General features: G+C 38.7%; 1 protein-coding gene across 3 annotated transcripts in view; it reads left to right on the top strand.

Moving 5' to 3' along the window:
* The first annotated feature begins 1,173 nt into the window (after positions 1-1,173).
* Positions 1,174-21,144, top strand: part of LOC136864024 (SRR1-like protein) — a 37,437-nt gene continuing 17,466 nt past the window's right edge. Inside the window, exon 1 of one of the 3 annotated variants that reach the window (XM_068226136.1) lies at positions 1,174-1,302. The gene's annotated coding sequence lies outside the window, so the exon portion shown is untranslated. The other 2 variants (XM_067140534.2, XM_068226137.1) reach the window with 2 other exon arrangements.

The raw sequence follows: 21,144 nt of genomic DNA, 5'->3' as shown, positions 1-21,144 counted from the left end.
TAATTTACGAAGTAGAGAAAAATGCGCGCTCGTTCTTCAGGTTCCCTCGTGACTATAACATGTAAGTAATATTGTGTTTGCATATATATTCTTCCAGTGACAGAGATTTTTATAGTACTTCATAATCTTCTGACCTGCTCGACCCATGTTTTAACGGGCTTAAAATATAATACGCATATTGTATTGTATAGTGCAGCAGTTAACCTTCAATACCGATGTGTTGTTGTAGGTGTGATCTGTGGGTTTTGAAATGTCACAGAAGAGATTTGGATGAAGTGTACAAGAAAGAAGGGACGTTACGCTTGTATAAGAATTATAAGATCTGTTCAGATCATTTCCAGGCCAGCGACTTTAAAATTCCTCGACTATACCTCCAAGGGTATGTTACATTTTTACTCTAATTGTACGTAAATATTCCTCAAAGCATCACTATCGACAACATTTTCAAACTTTTCTTTCTTTTATCCCTCTTCTCAGATTAAAGCCGGGATTTTATAGATTTTCTTTCTGTTAGTAGGCTTCATATTAAGAGGAAAATTGTCCAGCTATTAAATGTTAATTCATTGCATCATATGTGTAAGGAATGTGCCGATATTTTTATTGACAAATGTCTTAATGTGATGATACATTGTTTTTAAATGAGGATAAAAGACAAATCCAACCGTAAGATTTCAGGCAGGTATGCTAAAGCTAAAAAAGTAATGCATAAATGAAAGATCAAGCCATTTCACAGCAGTCCATTTCACACCTTGTTTATATGTCTAATTCCAGTCTTTGAATAATAACCTTTTGAATAATTCTTCATTCATTTATCCAGAATTGCTTTAGCAACTTCTAAGTTAATATCTCAATACCACTTTCTTTCTAGACGTAATTTATTTATCCATTTCCGTATATACATTTCCATTGATATTTGAATTTAGCGCGATTTGTTCAGGTCAAGTCACTAGGAGCGCCATCGTCGAATTGTCTCCGATTTTAGCAAGGCGAAATCCGTAAGTGTCATGTATTGTGTCGACTGTATTTGCTTCCACTTCACAAGCTACATCGTTTGCTGAGGAGGAAATGGAAGACGATGAAGATGGAATATTTTTTTCTGCATAGGTATGTCCATTTTATTCATGTTTACTGGTAATTTTATGTTAACGACTTTTCTTAGCGACTTTGACAAAAATTTGGCTATTTTTAGAGACTTTCATCAACGAATTTAGCGATATTTTAGGATGTACAGTTGGCCACACTGCCGTCAGGGGCTAACGTGACGTCGAGTGAGGATGAAGAAGTCATCATGGACGTAGCAATGCACGTATGAATTTCTGGTTGTGTCTGTTGTGTGTGCTTTCCTCTGTCTTTTGTTGATTTTTCTTGAATTTCAGTGTGAACGTATAACAAACTATTTAAGAACCCCGTGGACATAACATATCCATTTCAGTGGTAGAATAAACGCATGTTTAGTGTATTCACTAATACTAGATTCATTAGATTCTTATAACGTGTTGTCACTCAGATTAGAGATATTACGTAACTAAGACAAATTATGTTTGTTGGAAAGAAACGCAGGAGTGTTGAATGTCAGGCAGGACATACGATATTATGGCAGTAGGATCACTTTAAGTGATGTTACTTTAAACATTATTTTTCTGATTTCAACTTCCCAACCGGTTACTAGAGTGCTACCATACTATATAAGCTGGAGGAAACGAATGTGAAAATGACAATAATAATTGTTGGGAGGGTTGGCAATATGATGATAGTAATGAAGACAAAAAGTTAAATAAGGTGTGTCATTGGTTATGCAAGACAAAAGTAGGAGAGGTTTCTTAGGAGACTGGTGGACTGTAGTCTCAAGATTGTTGGTTACAAGATAATGCTCAGGTAGGTGAGGTGACTATTTCTAAGGAAGTATTGAATATGTTGGCCGATATTGTTAGTAGCTACTTTATGGTGTGGCTGCATGGTTTAACAGTTTTGTAGGTATTACTTTACCCCATGGGCCAACCGATTTCTAATGTTATAAGTGGAAATTAATGCATTCTTACTTGGAGAGCGTCTCAGAGGAGAGGTCTGTTCATTGTGATGTCCAGGAACCCACCATCACCCCTAGAAGTACATTTACTTTTGTAACCTAAATTAAGTTTACTACACGCCATTTTCATTTCTGAAGTAGCTATTGGCCAATGTAAAGTGGCACGTGTTCTCCTTCCACTCACCAACCGCAGCACAATAAAAGTGCCAATCGTGTTTTCTCTCGAAACTAGGGTAGAAATATAGTAACGGGGCCTCAAAGATTATTACATAAAATGTTTCTTTAAATGCTGCTATTCTCACCTTAAAATGATCGTGGAAGGGAGATGTGTTCAATACGCTTGCCAGGAAGAGGATGATGTCATTGACACCTAGGATGAGGCCGAGATTTTGTTACCAACCATTGCAAAAGAACAAAAATATGAAGTGGCCAGGGAAGTTTAAAAGGCTGCAGCGCATACTGTCCGCTCGGCAAGAAAAAAAGTAGTTAAGTAGTTCTAACCTATCTTTGCACATCAAGGCCAATCTCTGTCATGAGAACAGTGGCCCCTTTGGGGCAAGAAAAAAAAAGTATAGCTTGGCAGCATTGTCGTTCCTCTTGTCACTCCCTCTCAGCGCTACTAGTGCGACAGTCATCGCGCGTGCGCCACTGTGGTGGCTCGTGTTACTAAACCTTGAGGCCCCTTTACTATAGTTTTGCCGAAACGAGAGGCCTAGGGCCGCTTCGCGGCTTCTAACCGTCTAGACCAAGGGTCTTACCTGGATCCTGTCCTAACTGTCTGCACGGCAAGAATCTTGTCCAGATCCTATCCTAACCGTGTGTAACATTAATCACCACCACCAGCTATCGAAGCATAGTTCCTAAGTACAGAGGTTGGCAGCGCTGAGCACTGCTGGAGAACATGCTTTCCAAGAAGGCCGCGAGTGAGTAAACAAACGACAGTCGTTACGCGTGTGTGAAAGTCTTGGCCCACAGGGTACAGTAATGGTGGTTTGCATTCTGCCCTTTAGCCCAAGGGTTTCTGGGGTTGGATTCCCACCTAGGTCAGGGATTTTGATCTTCACATTGGTTATTTCCTCCACTTCGTGACTGGTTGGTTGTGCTGCCTTCAACATTAGATTTCATCGTATGCATTGTCTCATTCTCACAAGTGGACAGGTCGCCCTCATGGGTTGAACATGAAATACCTGCAGCAAGCCTTTATAATATAAATGTAACATTCTGTAATAGTCAGTAGTGTGCTGTGTAGAGTGTGTATTAAGATGGTCACAAATACCTAAACCTTCTTTTTTTAATTTAACGTAAAAACTTCATAATGGTCCGTATTGAAAAAAGATTTACATTCAAAAACAGAGGTAAGGGTTATCCACCTGTTCAATACTACTTACAATGTGTTACCATTAAAATATCACATTTTATTATTCCATTTTGTGGGTACCGGTTTCGGCATTATATAATGCCATCATCAGCCGAAGATTTAAGCAAGCAAGGGCACTTAATAAAATAAAATAATAATTAAAAAAAACAGGTGGATAACCTTACCTCTGTTTTTGAATGTATACCTAAACCATGATTGAGAAGAATCTTAACATATGTAGTTAACATCCTAGGCCCGGCCAAGAGTCAAACCCAGAGCACCTTGAACTGAAAGCCACTATGCTGCTCATTCAGCGAAGGAACAAGTCTTCATATTTCATATAAGAATGAATCATTTTGATCATATTAAGCCATGAATATTAAGGCCACGGCTGCTTCCCATTCCTAGGCCTTTCCTGTTCCATCGTCGCCATAAGATCTATCTGTGTCCGTGGGACGTAAAGCAACTAAAAAAAAAAAAAGCCATGAATACATTTACACTGTTTTATTTGCAACTGTGGGTCGAAAAGATCCGTTAAGGGTGTTGATGTACCTTTCTGCCACGTGAGTACACAAGGGTCAAGCAGTGGAGAATGGCGTGTGCTACTGTACTCTTTATCAGGTTAAAAAGTGAATGTACTTCTGAGGGTGGGCTTGTGGGTCCCTGGGCATCACAGTGAACCATGAATGGGCCGATTGCAGAAACAGTATTTAGACTTTTTTTTTTTTTTTACAAGTTGCTTTACGTTGCGTTGCAAAGACGTTATTAATCACTTAGACACTGTATAAAATAGTTGTTAACCGGCCATGTTTAAACACTGCCGAGAACATTGTTTAACGTCTAATTTTAGGACTGAAACACAGCCAGAGGTTATGTACCATAAAACATATGACACAAGGGACAGTCCGGTGACTGTCAGCTTGACTACAATTTTTGTCAACCAATATATTTTATTATATTTGGGTTAATTTCCCTAGAATTATAGGTCACTTCGACAACATCCATATCAGAATAACTTGTCGTGATCGGCAGAGGGCTGTCACATATGTCAATCGGGAGGGATTCAGTTATTACACTTATTGCCAAGCAAGCACACATAATAGTGACACTAAAACGTAGTTTGTGAGTGGTGGATTTTTTTTTTGCGGATAATCCTTGCGCAACAGTTTTTGCCAACTATGAGATGGTAAAAAGCAAGGACTCGGAAGAAAGAACTCTGGCCATAGCCTCAGTATTTGCCTGATGTAAATGTGGGAAAACTACGAAAAATAATCTTCATGGCTGCCGATAGCTGCAAGCTACTTCTATATGGCCCGTAAAACTCATTCGGTTACACAGTAATATAGTTTTGTCCTCCCTTCGCAAAAGCTAGTTTGATTACGCTCACCGTAACAGCTCTATAATCAAAGCTACACTTCCTCGTAGGGCGGCTTGTCGCTTTAGTGTTGATAATATTACGAGATTTTATTTCCGCCGAAAGCGATATCCCTATCTGCGGGCAAGTCATGCTCATGCTTAGCCATATTTGAGTGATGTGTAGGAAGACGACAGCTGACTAACGTTTGGCACACGCATCGACGAATTTCATTGGTTGGGACAAGCAAAGAATTGCATGGAATGTACTTCTATTTCAAATGCTAGTTGCTTTACGTCGCACCGACACAGATAGGTCTTATGGCGACGATGGGACAGGAAAGGGCTAGGAGTGGGAAGGAAGCGGCCGTAAGGTACAGCCCCAGCATTTGCCTGGTGTGGAAATGGAAAACCATGGAAAACCATTTTCAGGGCTGCCAACAGTGGGGTTCGAACCTACTATCTCCCGAATACTGGATACTGGCCGCACTTAAGCGACTGCAGCTGTCGAGCTCGGTGTACTTCTATTTCCAGATTTGAACCAATATTGAAACTTTAAACGACGTCTAGGTAAACACCTGCTGAACATTGTTTATGCAATAGAAGATCGTGCTCGACTTAGACTATGTTTAGGTAGACATTGTCTAAAGCTTAAAACTAGTCATCGTTTCTACAGTCGGCCCAATGTTTCTGATTTGAAACAGATCAAATAATTTTTTCACCATAAGCTGACGAAGGTGTCGGGTATAAGTAAATCAGTGGCTGACCCTCCATAATTTATGACTTTCACTTCAGCCACCATATAGAATTCATACACATTCATTGAACATACTATCAAACTTTGATGTAACTTCTGCAAAATATAATACCTTATTTACTTGCAGTAACCTCCTTATAAAAAATGCTAAGGTTCCCTCCAAACTTAGTTTGCTGATGCTCCCCTTCTTACAAAGGACTTGCAGATCTAGATCATAACGTTAATTACTGCCGACTCATTTTTTCTTAAGACAGACATTTAAACTACAAACTGATTCCAAAAGAAATTAAGTGTGAGTGGAGGTATTCTCATTTTTTAATATCTTAATTTAGGCTGTCAACTATAGGTACAGGGTCAGGCATAGATGCATCTACCTGTCGGCCTGCATGGAAAGAAAGAAGGTTCAGTAGCTGTGATCTATCTTTGCACATCCAGGCCAGTTCCAGTCAGAACGGGCCACAGTCCCTTTGGGAGTCATTTTTCTATGGCCGTGGTGCATACCGTCCGCACGGCAAGAAGAAAAATGTTGTGTAGCTGTTTGCCGCGGTAGAAATTCAGTAGTGCAGCTTAAGATTTATAGTGATATAATGGATTTGAAACTGTACAAATCTTATGTGGAATACCTTGTAGAGGAGAGATGTGTTCACTGCGACAGCCAAAGACCCACCCGCCAGCCCCCAGAAGTATATTTACTTTTATAACCTAATTTAATTTAGCACGCGCCATTCTCCATTGCTGAAGCATGCACTACTGTTTCCATTGGTCGTGGTATAATCTGCTATGACGTCATTCCAAGCAATCAGGAAAAATACATTGTTACCAAGTCGCGCAGAATAAAAACTCAACTAAATGCAACCTGTAATTGCCCTAGGGGTAAAACTTTCGTACCCAGCGTGCGAAAGTGAGGTTGGAGATCCAACATGGTGAGATTCAGATGACATCATGTAACACTCGGCAGGCTTGCCAACTTATACATTCTTAGTGACAATACCGGGTGAGTTGGCCGTGCGGTTAGGGGCGCGCGGCTGTGAGCATGCATCCGGGAGATAGTAGGTTCAAATCCCACTGTTGGCAGCTCTGAAGATGGATTTTCCATGGTTTCCTATTTTCACACCAGGCAAATGCTGGGGCTGTACCTTAATTTAGGCCACGGCCTCTTCCATCGAACTCCTTGGCCTTTCCTATCCCATCATTGCCTTAAGACCTATCTGCGTCGGTGCGACATAAAGCCACTAGCAAAAAAAATTTCTGAGTGACACTACCATTGGGCTGGATTGGTTAGGTCTGGGGAGGGACAAGACCATTGGGCTGGATTGGTTAGGTTTGGGGAGGGACAAGACCATTGGGCTGAATTGGGTTAGGCCCAGCGAGTGACTAGACCATTTGCTGGAGGGCAAGGAAAGGGGGTCTGGGGGCGCAAGCCCGCAGGTTTTTCGCGAAGCGGCCATTAGGCCTCTAGTATACCGCGTGACACCACCATTGGTCTGGTTACGTTAGTGACAAAACCATTGGTCTGGATAGGTTAGACAAAAATTACAAGAAGTGACAGTGAAATTAGTGGTTCTCTTACTTTTAGTGAATATGGCAGCCCTATACTTGCACATGATGCGAGGTCTATCGGAGACAATACAAAGCTTAGCCGGTTAATAGGAACATACCACATGGTCACATTCAGCTGATTTACACAGTCTCTGTTACAGTCTCTGTTGTAATTATTCTATATAAGTAAGAATACTTCTAGGGGCAGGATGGTGGATTTCTGGCAATCATAAAGGAAAGATCTCTCCTTTCTGCTACTTAAGGTATCGTTGCACATCATTTTTGTATGATTTTTATCATCCCTAAATCTGCACACCGGGTACAGAAGCGGCTCCTCTCTACTAGATGCTAGAGGCGTAAAACCGCTTCACGGCTTATGCTCAGAGACCCTCTTTTCTTATCACAGTCTGATGTTTTTGTCACTAAGCGGACCTAACCAATCCAGACCAGTGGTTTTGTCATTACCGTACCTAACCAATCCAGACCAATGGCTTTGTCATAAGCTGGCATGCCTTCACCTAACAATGTACCTCTAGTTTGTAAGTTCAGAAGTTGGCAGCCTTGTTCACCGCTCTATCACGTCCTCCACGATAATTCAGCGAGAAAGAAACAAATGATTCTGCAGTCACACCTAGATGTCTGCGCTGAAAAAGTGCTGCAGTAACTCACCCTTGCCTTTGCTGCACCTACCGATGTACACCAATCGTCTTGTCTCTAGTTCCTAAGAGGACAAGTTTGCAGCCTTGTGCACCGCGTGATAATGTCTCCTGCGAGAAAGAAACAAACGACAGTCATACCGCGCCTAGATATTTGCGATGCAAATGGTGACCCATGGTACAAATGTTGCACGGAGCAGGGTAAAGTTTTACAGATATCTTGGATTCAGGAGGTCAAGTGGACTGTATAGGGATTGACCCATCTAGGTCTTTTGAGAGGGTAGATTATGGGAGACTACTGACAGAAATGACTGCCATTGGACTAGACAAAAGAGGGACTGGATGGGTGGCTATATTTCTAGAATAGGTGATCCTGTAATAATTTAGAAGGGAATTCCTCAAGGCAGTATTATTGGACTTTTGTTTCCTTATGTATGTATATAAGAGTAATGTAGTGGAATGAGAGATAAGGCTTTTTGGGGATAATGTTATACTGTATAGAATAATAAATAAGTTACAAGATCGTGACTGCAAAAAAAACCTCGACACTATTTGCGAGATGGGCGGCAGACAATGGTATGATGGTTGGTTGTTACGCCACTACTCGCGTGGGCGACATGTCAGTCAGTTCAATTAGTTAATGTATTGTCATTATAAGTGGCTTAAAGGTTGTCAAAATGTTACAGAGTGATATTTTTAGTACAGTATTTTAAATGTCATCAAATTACCAAAATCATATATACCGGTACTGATACGGCAAAAAGAATATCAAATAGCGAAGTTAAACACAATACAATAACTTCACTCCCATTATCGCAGTTCATTCGTCGTAGGGGATCTCATCCTTGGTGGAAAAACGATCAGACTAGGCTTCGGCTTAACGGCTAGTTTTACTATGCTTGCAGTTCTGTATTTGGGAGATAGAAGGGCTGGTCTGCACAGTCGGCTGTCCTGGAATGGTTTTCTGTGTTGTAATGTTTTCCTACAGTAGGGGGAATGTCAGGAGAGATCTTTTGTAGGCGACAGCCACCAACCCTTACCTTCTCCACACCTCATATCACTACCTAAAGTCTCCCTGACTGAGCTCGATAGCTGCAGTCGCGTAAGTGCAGCCAGTATCCAGTAATCGGGAGATAGTGGGTTCGAACCCCACTGTCGGCAGCCCTGAAGATGGTTTTCCATGGTTTCCCATTTTCACACCAGGCAAATCCTGGGGCTGTACCTTAATTAAGGCCACGACCAATTCCTTCCCATTCCTAGGCCTTTCCTATCCCATCGTCGCCGTAAGACATAATCAGTGTTGGTGCGACGTAAATCAAAAAAAAAAGTCTCCCTGGCCTGAGGCCTCTAGGAGGCTTGCCGTACCCCATTCAGGGTACAGAATGAAAATATTTAGTAGTAGTAGTAGTAGTAGTAGTAGGAAAGAGGGGCCGATGACCTCGATGTTAGGCCCCTTTAAACAACAATCATCATCATCATCAGTAGGAAAGAAACTTATCACGTACTAGGTGTTACACCCATCACCTCACAACTCTGTAATTAAGGCATATTTTAGTTTTGTCTCTAATTGTGCAATAATCCTCATCAGCTATCTTGAAAACTTGATTAGAATACTCGGTGCAGGTGACTGTTGTCAACCACCCAGCATGAAGATGAGACTGAAGGAAAATTGGCAAGTTAATTAGCACAAATTGTAAATAATAATAGCCATTATTATTTTTGTGGGAGATGGCTGAAATTTGGGAGTTTTTCCCACCTTGGTTAACAGCTGTACAAAAATATATAACTATGGTCTACTATTGTCACGTGCGCAAGTGTTGCAATGTTAATATATGCTGTGAAAGGAGGAAAATACTAAGACCATTCACAGAGGCTGACCGACAACTCTTGAAAGCCGTAAGCCTAATACTATAATATACTGTAAAATGAAAAATTCCATGTTTGAATATTGTCACATGTACAAAAGTCTGTTGGTTTTGAGTAGCTTCCCTTTCTTACACGTTTTCTCCGAAGATGGTTCTAAAAATCTGACATGTAGAGCCCTGGTATTTAATATTGTTATGTGTTCACAGGGTAGATAAATGACCACAAAAACTGGTAGCGCTTACCTTTTAAAATTTATTGACTATCTACTTAATCGTACACACTATCACACACCAGGAACACATCTTACAGGATGCAACACACATTTACACTATAGTCCAGCTGCTGGCTGTCTGGCCCGTACGTTTCTCAGACAGTGTTGCTGATTCTGAACTGTGCAATATAAACAAACGCAAACTCCAAATATTTCACGCATACGTAGATCAGATTCTGTGTTAATGCGATGGAAATGTGTAGGGAAATATACGAAAATTACCTCTAATATACCTGTATTAAAAACCAAGAATAGTGCATACATACATACATACGTACATAATCATTATAGACTGTTATGCTTTTCAGCGTTCAGTCTGCAAGTTTCTGTGAATTTACTAAACGTCACCACAATCCTCGATTTGCAACTAGTGTTGTGGCCTCATTTAGTTCTATACCTCTTATCTTTAAATCGTTAGAAACCGAGTCTAACCATCGCCGTCTTGGTCTAACTCTACTTCTCTTACCTTCCATAGCAGAGTCCATTATTCTCCTAGGTAAACTATCCTCCTCCATTCACCTCACATGACCCCACCACCGAAGCCGGTTTATGCGTACAGCTTCATCCATCGAGTTCATTCCTAAAATATCCTTTATCTCCTCATTCTGAGTACCCTCCTGCAATTGTTCCTACCTGTTTGTACCAGCAATCATTCTTGCTACTTTCATGTCTGTCACTTCTAACTTATGAATAAGATATCCTGAGTCCACCCAGCTTTCGCTCCCGTAAAGAAAAGTTGGTCTGAAAACAGACCAATGTAAAGATAGATTCGTCTGGGAGCTGACTTCCTTCTTACAGAATACTGTTGATCGCAGCTGCGAGCTCACTGCATTAGCTTTACGACACCTTGATTCAATCTCACCTAGTATATTACCATCCTGGGAGAACACACAACCTAAATACTTGAAATTATCGACCTGTTCTAGCTTTGTATCACCAATCTGACATTCAATTCTGTTGAATTTCTTACCTACTGACATCAATTTAGTCTTCGAGAGGCTAATTTTCATACCATACTCATTGCACCTCTTTTCAAGTTCCACGATATTAGACTGTAGGCTTTCGGCACAATCTGCCATTAAGACCAAAGTCGTCAGCATAGGCCAGACTGCTTACTACATTTCCACCTAACTGAATCCCTCCCTGCCATTTTATACCTTTCAGCAGGTGATCCATGTAAACTACAAACAGCAAAGGTGAAAGATTACAGCCTTGTCTCACCCCTGTAAGTACCCTGAACCAAGAACTCATTCTACCATCAATTCTCACTGAAGCCCAATTGTCAACATAAATGCCTTTGATTGCTTTTAATAATCTGCCTTTAATTCCATAGTCCCCCAGTATGGCGAACATCTTTTCCCTCGGTACCCTGTCATATGCTTTCTCTAGATCTACGAAACATAAACACAACTGCCTATTCCTCTCGTAGCATTTTTCAATTACCTGGCGCATACTGAAAATCTGATCCTGACAGCCTCTCTGTGGTTTTTCATCCAGCTTCCTCTCGACTGATCGCACCCTCACTTCCAAGATGCCAGTGAATACTTTGCCTGGTATACTAATCAGTGAGATACCTCGATAGTTGTTGCAATCCTTCCTGTTCCCTTGCTTATAGATAGGTGTAGTTACTGCTTTTGCCCAATCTGAAGGTACCTTACCAACACTCCATGCTAATTTTACTACTCTATGAAGCCATTTCATCCCTGTCTTCCCACTATACTTCACCATTTCAGGTCTAATTTCATCTATTCCTGCTGCCTTATGACAATGGAGTTTATTTACCATCCTTTCCACTTCCTCTAGCATAATTTCACCAACATAATTTTCCTCCTCCCCATGAGCTTGGCTGTTCACAACACCACCAGGATGATTTCATTTTACATCGAGAATATGTTCAAAATATTCCCTCCACCTCTCCAGTGATTCCCTGGGTTCTATTATGAGTTCACCTGAATTACTCAAAACACTGTTCATTTCCTTTTTCCCTCCCTTCCTAAGATTCTTTATTACTGTCCAGGTTGTTACCAAAATCTTCCCACGACTTCTTTTTGGATTCAACAACTATTTGTTTCGCTCTGTTTCTTTCATCTACATACAACTCCCTGTCTACCTCGGCCCTTGTTTGAAGCCATTTCTGATAAGCCTTCTTTTTATGTTTACAAGCTGCTCTCACTTCATAATTCCACCAAGATGTTCGCCTTTTCCCACCTTTACACATAGTTGTTCCTAGGCATTCCCTTGCTGTTTCTACTACAGCATCCCTGTATGCCACCCATTCACTTTCTATATCCTAAACCTGGTTACTGTCTACTGTTCAAAACTTCTCACTAATCATATCCATGTACTTCCGTCTAATTTCCTCGTCCTGGGGATTTTCTACCCTTATTCATTTGCAGACAGATTTCACTTTCTCTACCTTAGGCCTAGAGATACTTAGTTCACTACAGATCAGATAGTGGTCTGTATCATCGAAAAATCCCCGGAAAACTCGTACATTCCTAACAGATTTCCTGAATTCGAAGTATGTTAAGATATAGTCTATTATGGATCTGGTACCCCTAGCCTCCCATGTGTAGCGGTGAATAGCCTTATGCTTCAAGAATGTATTCATAACAGCTAAACCCATACTAGCACAGAAGTCCAGAAAACGCTTCCCATTCCCATTAGCTTCCATATCTTCCCCACATAGTGTAATCATAGTAATAAAGCGTTCCAATTAAAATTAACCACACTCCAAGAACAGCGTAAATATAATAACAGTACATGCCAGTCAAAGTTAATCACACTCCAAAAACAGCATAAATATAGTAACAAAACATTCCAGCTAAAGTTAATCACACTCCAAAAACAGCATAAGTATACTAACAAAACATTCCAGTCAAAATTAAGCACACTCAGAGAATAGAATAACCGTAACAAGAAATGGCTTACACACACTGCGAACACATGCACTTCATGCAGGCTAGAGAGCAACTGAGGCCACGTTTTTCTCTTCGAACAAGTGACATTACCACACTGGCAGTGCACTGGACTCTTGGTGACATGAACGGTGATTGGTGCTTGCTGTTAAATCTTAAATGTGGCGCACCAGTGACATCAGGCATTGCAAACGGTGACAGTTATTCTACCACTAGCAGAACTGTTCGTATCTTTTGCTGTAAAATAACTTTAATTAAAACAATAACATTGTATCGATGAAGGGTGTTTGTTTCAGTGATTTAATATTAAAATCATACGGCACAGTCAATTTATAATAGTGTTTTATAGGTTATATCTATAGTTTCAAATTGCTACAGGTTGGCAATACTGTTCTCTCGTCTCTTTTTTCCTTTACATCACAATCTGTCAGGGCCGGACAGCCAGTGGCTGGATTATAGTTAGTGCTCTCTCTACTCTGTGTTCAGTCACACTAATTCACACTCAGTCCCACAGTTACTCTCACAGTTCGGTATGATGTACGCTGTCCACCGACCTCCTGTCAGTTGACTTTGGTTTCTCCTACGTTGCACCGGAATACGACATTCACTCACGGCTGGCCTGAGAAACAACTCCATGATGACGGAGAGGCAGTCCAAAGTCCAAAATTATGTATTATTACATTTGGCTTTGAGATTACAGTATTTGTTTTTCTACCCCATTTTCCTGTGCCTATCATGGCAAGTGGATAGAACAGTAACAGTTTTCCTGTCCATTTTAGTGCCTTCATCTTGTGTGAATACACTACCGTGGTGTCACCCTTCTCCATTTTCTCCGACCTGAACTCTTGAGGAATATTTTTCCTATTTACACGCACTGTTCCTACTGCATTTTTTTTTTTTGGAAGATAAATTTAAGAACAGGGAGGGTGAAGTATACCAGTTATCAACATAATCTATGTGCCCCTTTTCAAGATATGATTCCATAAGTTGCATGACAATAGCCTCACTCGACAACATTCCAGTCTCTTCTGCTTGGGCTGGTTTTTTCCCTGTATAAATAGAAAAGCCCAGACAATATCCACTGTCTCAGACTCGGAAATTTTATAGATTTTAATGCCAAATTGGGCCCTTTTCTGTGGATTGAATTGGATGTAGCACAATCTTCCCCTGAATTTTACTAGACTTTCATCTACTCCTATATCCTGCTCTGGATAGTAAATATCTCTGAAATTTTGTTGCAGATGATTTACAATAGGTGCAATTTTTCTGAGCCTGTCATTTTCCATGCGAGTTTCATTGTTTATGAAATGTAGAAATTTAGAAAGGATTACAAATCTTTTGAGAGGCATGACTTCGGAGAAAAGGGGAGTGAGCATTGACTTTTGGATGGACCAATATGACTGTAAGGTGGGTTTTCGTACTTGAGCCATATGAATTTTAACCTATTTAGCTGAAGAAGAGAGTTAACATATTTCTCGAAACATGTACTATGTATTTTAAAGTGTGAAATGTAAATACATTTTTAATACATAGTATTGACTAGGCAGATTATCCATTTCTTTATTTACTGGAATTAAGCCAGTATGGACCCATTACTGGCCATTATGGTCAGCTTATTAATAATGATTATGTTGGCCAGGCAAGAAAAATGATATAAATTTAAGAAAACCATGGTTAAAATTCTTAGTATTTCAAAGAACTTTCTAAGGAAATGTATTCAAGATAGTCATACATAAACATTTAAATTCAGAACCAAAGGGGATGTAGATTGCAGTACCACAAAATGAGAACACAGCGGAAAGTAAACCACCTGTGGATTAAAGATGAAATTAGGTTTTTACACCTTTATGAATTGTACCTATTTACCATTAGTCAAATTTTGGTTTGAGAATGGGAGGAGGCGCAATTTAACATTGACTTCTCGTTATTTACAATACTGAAGAAAAAGCAAGAGATTTTGGATAGAAAATACCAGAAGCTTATTGAGGACAAACACATAATTGTCAACTTGATGCCTTTGGAGTGTACGGACCGGGAAAAGGGTAGCGATAGCGCTGATTCGGAATTATTTGATAAGATAATCAGTGATGTGGGAAACGGTATGGAAAGGAACGTGATTGTTGCGGGTGATCTCAATTTACCAAATATCAATTCGGAAGATAATTCAAATGATAGGAAGCATGACCAAAAAATGGCAAATATGTTAATATGGGAGGAACAGCTGATTCAGAAAGTGATGGAACCAACTAGATGGGAGAATATTCTAGATGTGGTGCTGGTAAAACCAGATGAGCTCTATAGGGAAACCGATGTAATAGATGGTATTAGTGATCACAAAGCTGTTTTTGTCATAGTTAAAAATAAGTGGAATAGTAAAGGAAACTCTTAAAAGTAGGGCTATTAGGCAGTACCGTATGGCTAATAAAACAGGCACGATGGAGTTTTAAAAAAGTAACTATGATCGGTGGAAAATGGTAAATAAAAATATAAACAGACTGTGGGATGAGTTCAAAGAAATTGTTGAGGAATGTGTAAACAGGTTTGTACCTTTAAAAGGTGGTTAGGAATGGTAAAGACCCACTATATTATAATAGTGAATTAAGAGACTGAGGAGGTGGTGCAGGTTGGAAAGAAATAGAAATGGCTGTGGAAGTAAGGAGAAATTGAACGAACCTACTAGGAAATTGAATCTACCAAAGAAGTCATCTAAGGATAACATGATGGCAAGCAATTTTAGTGAAGAATGGAAGAGTTTCTAAGAAGGACATTCCAGGAATTGTTAATGAACAACGGGAGTGTGTATGTTGTTGTATTCACAAAGACGCACACACGAGATGCTGTCAATTGTGCACACTTTTTTATTTATGAGTTATATACACACACATAAATCAACTGCCGTCTTGAACAAAACACTTCTACGAAGAAGAAGAAGACTGCAGCACTTGCAAGTCAATCGACTACCAACCCAACAAAATCACAACATAATTTCACATTCTTGGCTAACGACTTTCACTAGTAACTCTCGCTAACAACTCCAACTTCCAAGACTTCCTCTTTATATACATTGCCTGGCCAGGCTTCTAGAAGATTATGACACAGCATGTTTTCTCATAATTTCTAGTCTCCAATAACCTATTCACAAATGGATCGAATATTCTGTAACTCTGTAGTGGCAAGATGCGTTGTTCTGGAATATTACCGTGTGTTGCACAAAATTATACTGGATTTATACATCATATTTACAGGTAATAATAAATTATGTAGTAGCCTCCGTGGCTCAGACGGCAGCGCGTCAGCCTCTCACTGCTGGATACCATGGTTCAAATCCCGGTCACTCCATATGAGATTTGTGCTGGACAAAACAGAGGCGGGTCAGGTTTTTCTCCGGGCACTCCGGTTTTCCCTGTCATGTTTCATTCCAGCAACTCTCCATTCTCATTTCATAGCATCTATCACTCATTACTAAATCATTTTGTGAGTGGCGACTCCATCGTACTAATAGCCTATATCTGATTCATTCATTCCATCCCTGACCCGGTCAATGACTGGAAAACAGGTTGTAGGTTTTTATTTTGAATAAATTATGTACTACTAATTACGTGTTCTTACATTAAATAAACTGATATCAGTATACATACAGCAGACGTGTCATGACATAACCTCACGTTTTGTTACGACCACGATTTATACCAATCTAGCAGTTACCGGCATCTTTGCTCACGTGGATTTCATAATTTGTTAAAAGTAATCGTTCCTCAGTACTGCACCAATATCTGAAAATCAATAGAGTCTAAACCACGTTTGTAGTATTGCCTTTAGGGGCTAAGATGACCATGCGACATAGAACTGTACATGTGAGGAACAGTCTTCTCTCAAGTCATAAACAAACAAAATAACATGTTTCGTTATTTTTAAAAGAGATTCCAAATACTTATTTCCACATCTGTAACACCTTCAGTTTTTGAGATATAAGTATCCCCATAACAAAAATTCAACCCCTTTATCTGTCCTTCCCCCAACCTCACTCCACCTAAGTGGATTTTTCAAAAACAAAAGAATACATGTTTCTTTATTTTTAAAGGAGATAACAAATACCAATATTCACATCGGCAACATGTTACGTTTTTTACATATACTGTAGATATACCAGTACTCATTTTAAAAATTCACCTTCTTTTTCGATTCTTTTCACCTCCCTTAAGTGGATTTTCTGAAAACAAAAAAACACGTGTTTCTTTTATTTTTACAGGAGATTCAAAATACCAACTTTCACTTGTCTAACATCTTCAGTTTCTGAGATATAAGTATCCTCATAAACAGAATTCAACTCCTTCACTTATTTTCACTCTCCCCCACTTAAGTCGGTTTTCCGAAAACAAAAAAGTACGTGTTACTTTATTTTTAAAGGAGATTCGAAATACCTATTTTTACATCTGTAACATCTTTAGTTTTTTAGACATAAGTACCTTCACACAAATAATTCAAGTAATTTTTCAATTCTTTCACCCGCTTAAGTAATTTTCCCAGAACAAAAGAATACGTGTTTCTTTATTTTTAAAGGAGATTCTAAATAACAATTTCATCTCTGTAACATCTTTAGTTTTTGAGATATAAGTGCCCTCATACAAAGAAACCAACTAATTTTTAAATTAATTCACCCCCCCCCCCTCTCCTTAAGTGGATTTTCTGAAAACAAAAGAATGTGTTTCATTACTTTGAAAGAAGATTCCAAATACAAATGTTCGTGTCTGTAACATCTTCAGGTTTTGCGATGTAAGTATCCTCATAAAAAAATAATTCAACTCCTTTTTCACCTCCCACCCCCATTAACTTGATCCCCCCCCCCAATGTGTTTTTCTTTATTTTTAAAGTAGATTCTAAATACCAATTTTTAGGTATGTAACATTCAGTTTTTCATATATAAGTATCTCAATAAAAGGAATTAAATTTCATTCACTTCTTTTCACCCTCCCCCCTTAAGTGAATTTTCCAAAAACAAAATAATGTATTTCTTTACTTATAAAGAAGCTTTCAAATAATTCATCTCCTTTTTCACCCCCCCCCCCTCAAGTTGATTTTCTCCCAAAATTGCGTATTTCTTTATTTCTGAAGGTGATTGTAAATACCAATTTCCACGTCTGTAACTTTTTTAGCTTTTTTTAGATATAAGTATCCTCATACAAAGCATTCAGCTAATTTTTCAATGTTTTGACACACCCCCAAGTGTATTTTCCGAAAATGAAAGAATACATGTTTCTTTATTTTTTTAAGGAGATTCCACTTGCCAATTTTCACGTCTGCAACATCTTTAGTTTTTGAGATACAAGTATGCTCATACATAGAATTCAACTAATTTATCAATTCCTTCAACCCCCCCCCCCCCCCTTAAGTGGATTTTATGAAAACAAAGGAATACATTATGTCTTCATTTTTAAAGGAGACTCGAAAATACCGAATTACCAGTTTTTGAGATATCACTATCCTATTAAAAAGAATTCAATCCCCTCTTAAGTCCTTTTTACCCCTCCCTTAAGTGTTTTTTGTAAAAAAAAATTACACATTTCTTCATTTTTAGAACAGATAAAAAATACCAGTGTTCACGTCGGAAACATGTTAAGTTTATGAGATGTTCTGTAGATATTTTCATTTTAAAATTTCACCCCCTTTTTCCAGTTCCCCTTAAGTGGATTTCCCAAAAATAAATTATGAGTTTCTTTACTTTTACAGGAGATTCCAAATACCAGTTTTCACATCTGTAACAGTTTCCGTTTCTGAGATATAATGTACATACAATCTTTTTAAAAATTCACCCCCTTTGTCACTCCTGTTCACCCCCGATTAATTGGATTTTCCTAAAACAAAAAATATATGTATTTATTTTTAAAGGAGATTCCAAATACCAATTTTGATGACTGTAACATCTTTAGTTTTTGAGATATAATTATCCACATGAAAATAATTCAACCCCTTTTTGAGTCCTTTTTACACCCCCTTCCCACTGAAGTGTTTTTTTTACAAAAACAAACAAATACATGTTAGTTTTATTTTTAAAAGAGATTAAAATACCAATTTTCATGTCTGTAACGTGTTAAGTTTTTGATATATAGGCCTACTGTATATAAATGCTCATTTTAAAAATTTACCCCCTTTAACAATCCCCCTTAAGTGGATTTTCAGGAAACAAATTATGCGTGTTCCTTTACTTTTACAGGAGATTCCAAATGCCAATTTTTACGTCTGTAACATGTTACTGTTTTGAGATATACTCATTTTAAGAATTCACCCCATTTTTCACTCTGTTCACCACCACTAAAGTAGTTTTTCAAAAACAGAAAAATACATGTTCCTTTATTTTTAAAGGGGATTCCAAATACCACATTTCATGACTAACATTTTCAGTTTTTGAGATATAAGTATCCACATAATAGGTATTCAACCCCCTTTCCACCTTTCTTCACCCCCCTTGATAGGATTTTCCAGAAACAAAAAATACGTATTTATTTTTAAAGCAGATTCCAAATACCAATTTTCAAGTCTTTAAACTGTTCAGTTTTCAAAATATAGATACACTCATTTTAAAAATTCACCCCCCCCCCCCCCTTTTCAACCCCTTATTGATGGAATATCCGGAAATCCTCCCTTAGTGAGCACCTACGTTGTAATATGGATGTATCCCCAAAATTTCATTTCTTTATGTCCAGTAGTTTTGGCTCGGCGATGATGAATCAGTCCGTCAGTCAGCACAAGTTATTTTATATATGTACCAAATAAAGTCTGCACGTAACTACATAAATAATAATAACCATAATAATAATCAAACTCTATATTTTTATTATTTACCCATGGGTTAGAGAATTGTTTCCGAGTTATACTAGTCCATTACACTTGCATCAATGTCAGGATCTTCAAAAGGGAAAAGTATTCAGTCAGCAGTATGTAAAGATTGTTGGTCACAAGGATAATGTCCAGATAGAGGAAGTGACTAATACTAAGGAAGTATTAAGATAACGTTTACAATAAGATACAAAATTAGAAAACTAGAAAAAGTAGCTGGAATTGATAACATTTCGGGGGATATACTAAAGACAATGGGTTGAGATATAGTACCATATCTGAAGTACTTATTTGATTATTGTTTGCTTGAAGGAGCTATACCAAATGAATGGAGAGTTGCTATAGTAGCCCCTGTGTATAAAGGAAAGGGTGGTAGACATAAAGCTGAAAATTACATTCCAGTCAGTTTGACATGCATTGCTTTGGGAAAGCATTCTTTCTTATTTTGTTAGGCATGTCTGCAAAATGAATAACTGGTTCGATAGAAGGCAGTTTGGGTTTAGGACATGTTATTCCACTGAAGCTCAACTTAAAAGATTCCAGCGAGATATAGCAGAAATCTTTATTTGACCCTGTAATAATTAAGAGGGAAATTCTTCAAGGCAGTATAATTGGATCATTGTTTTCTTATATACAAATGATATGAGTAAAAAAGTAGAATCAGAGATAAGGCTTTTTGGCGGTTGATGTTATTCTGTATAGAGTAATAAATAAGAATGTGAACAACTGCATAATGACCTTGATAATGTTGTGAGATGGACAGTAGTCAATGGTATGATTATAAACGGGGTTGAAAGTCATGTTTTGAATTTTACAAATAGGAATAGTCCTCTCAATTTTAATTACTGCATGAATAGGGTGGAAGTTCCTTTTGGGGATCATTGTAAGTACCTAGGAAATATCTTCATTGTGGTAATCACATAAATGGGATTGTAAATAAAGGTTACAGATCTCTACACATACCGTATACGTCTCTGGCAAGACTCCAACTAGAGTATGATTCCAGTGTATGGGTCGCTCACAAGGATTACGTGATTCAAGAACTGGAAAAAATTCAAAGAAAAGCAGCTCGATTTGTTCAGTGTGATTTACGACAGAAGAGTAGCATTACAAAAAAAATTTCAAAGTTTGGGCTGGGAAGATTTGGGAGAAGGGAGACGAGCTGCTCGACTAACAAGGGAGCAGATTTCGGTGTAAAATTCTAATCTGGTTGAAATTTAGTACACAATATTCCTACAAAGCTGTACAATGATGTAGTGAAAACCGCATGAGCCACTTTCAATTCTGAACGCCGAAACCTTCCCGGGCAATAGCATTAGCGAGGAGGTGGGGAGAGATAGAGCTGACCTTGAATGCTAGCAGCACGCGATGGCTCATGGCAACCAGGCAGCGACCTGCCATGCTGCGTAGCGTTCCCCATCTTAAACTTTCCCCTCACTCTTCTACCCTCTCGTTTAGAGTATAACATGCAACATATTTTGATGTTTTGCGCTTGGCCATTCTGTAAATAAATAAACCGACCTTTCTTTTTTTTCCTCATTTACCAGTACTCTTTGTAATGCTTGCA

Source organism: Anabrus simplex, chromosome 2, assembly GCF_040414725.1.
Source record: "Anabrus simplex isolate iqAnaSimp1 chromosome 2, ASM4041472v1, whole genome shotgun sequence".
In the NCBI taxonomy this organism is placed as follows: Eukaryota; Metazoa; Arthropoda; class Insecta; order Orthoptera; family Tettigoniidae; genus Anabrus; species Anabrus simplex.
This window is presented reverse-complemented; position numbering and strand designations above follow the sequence as displayed.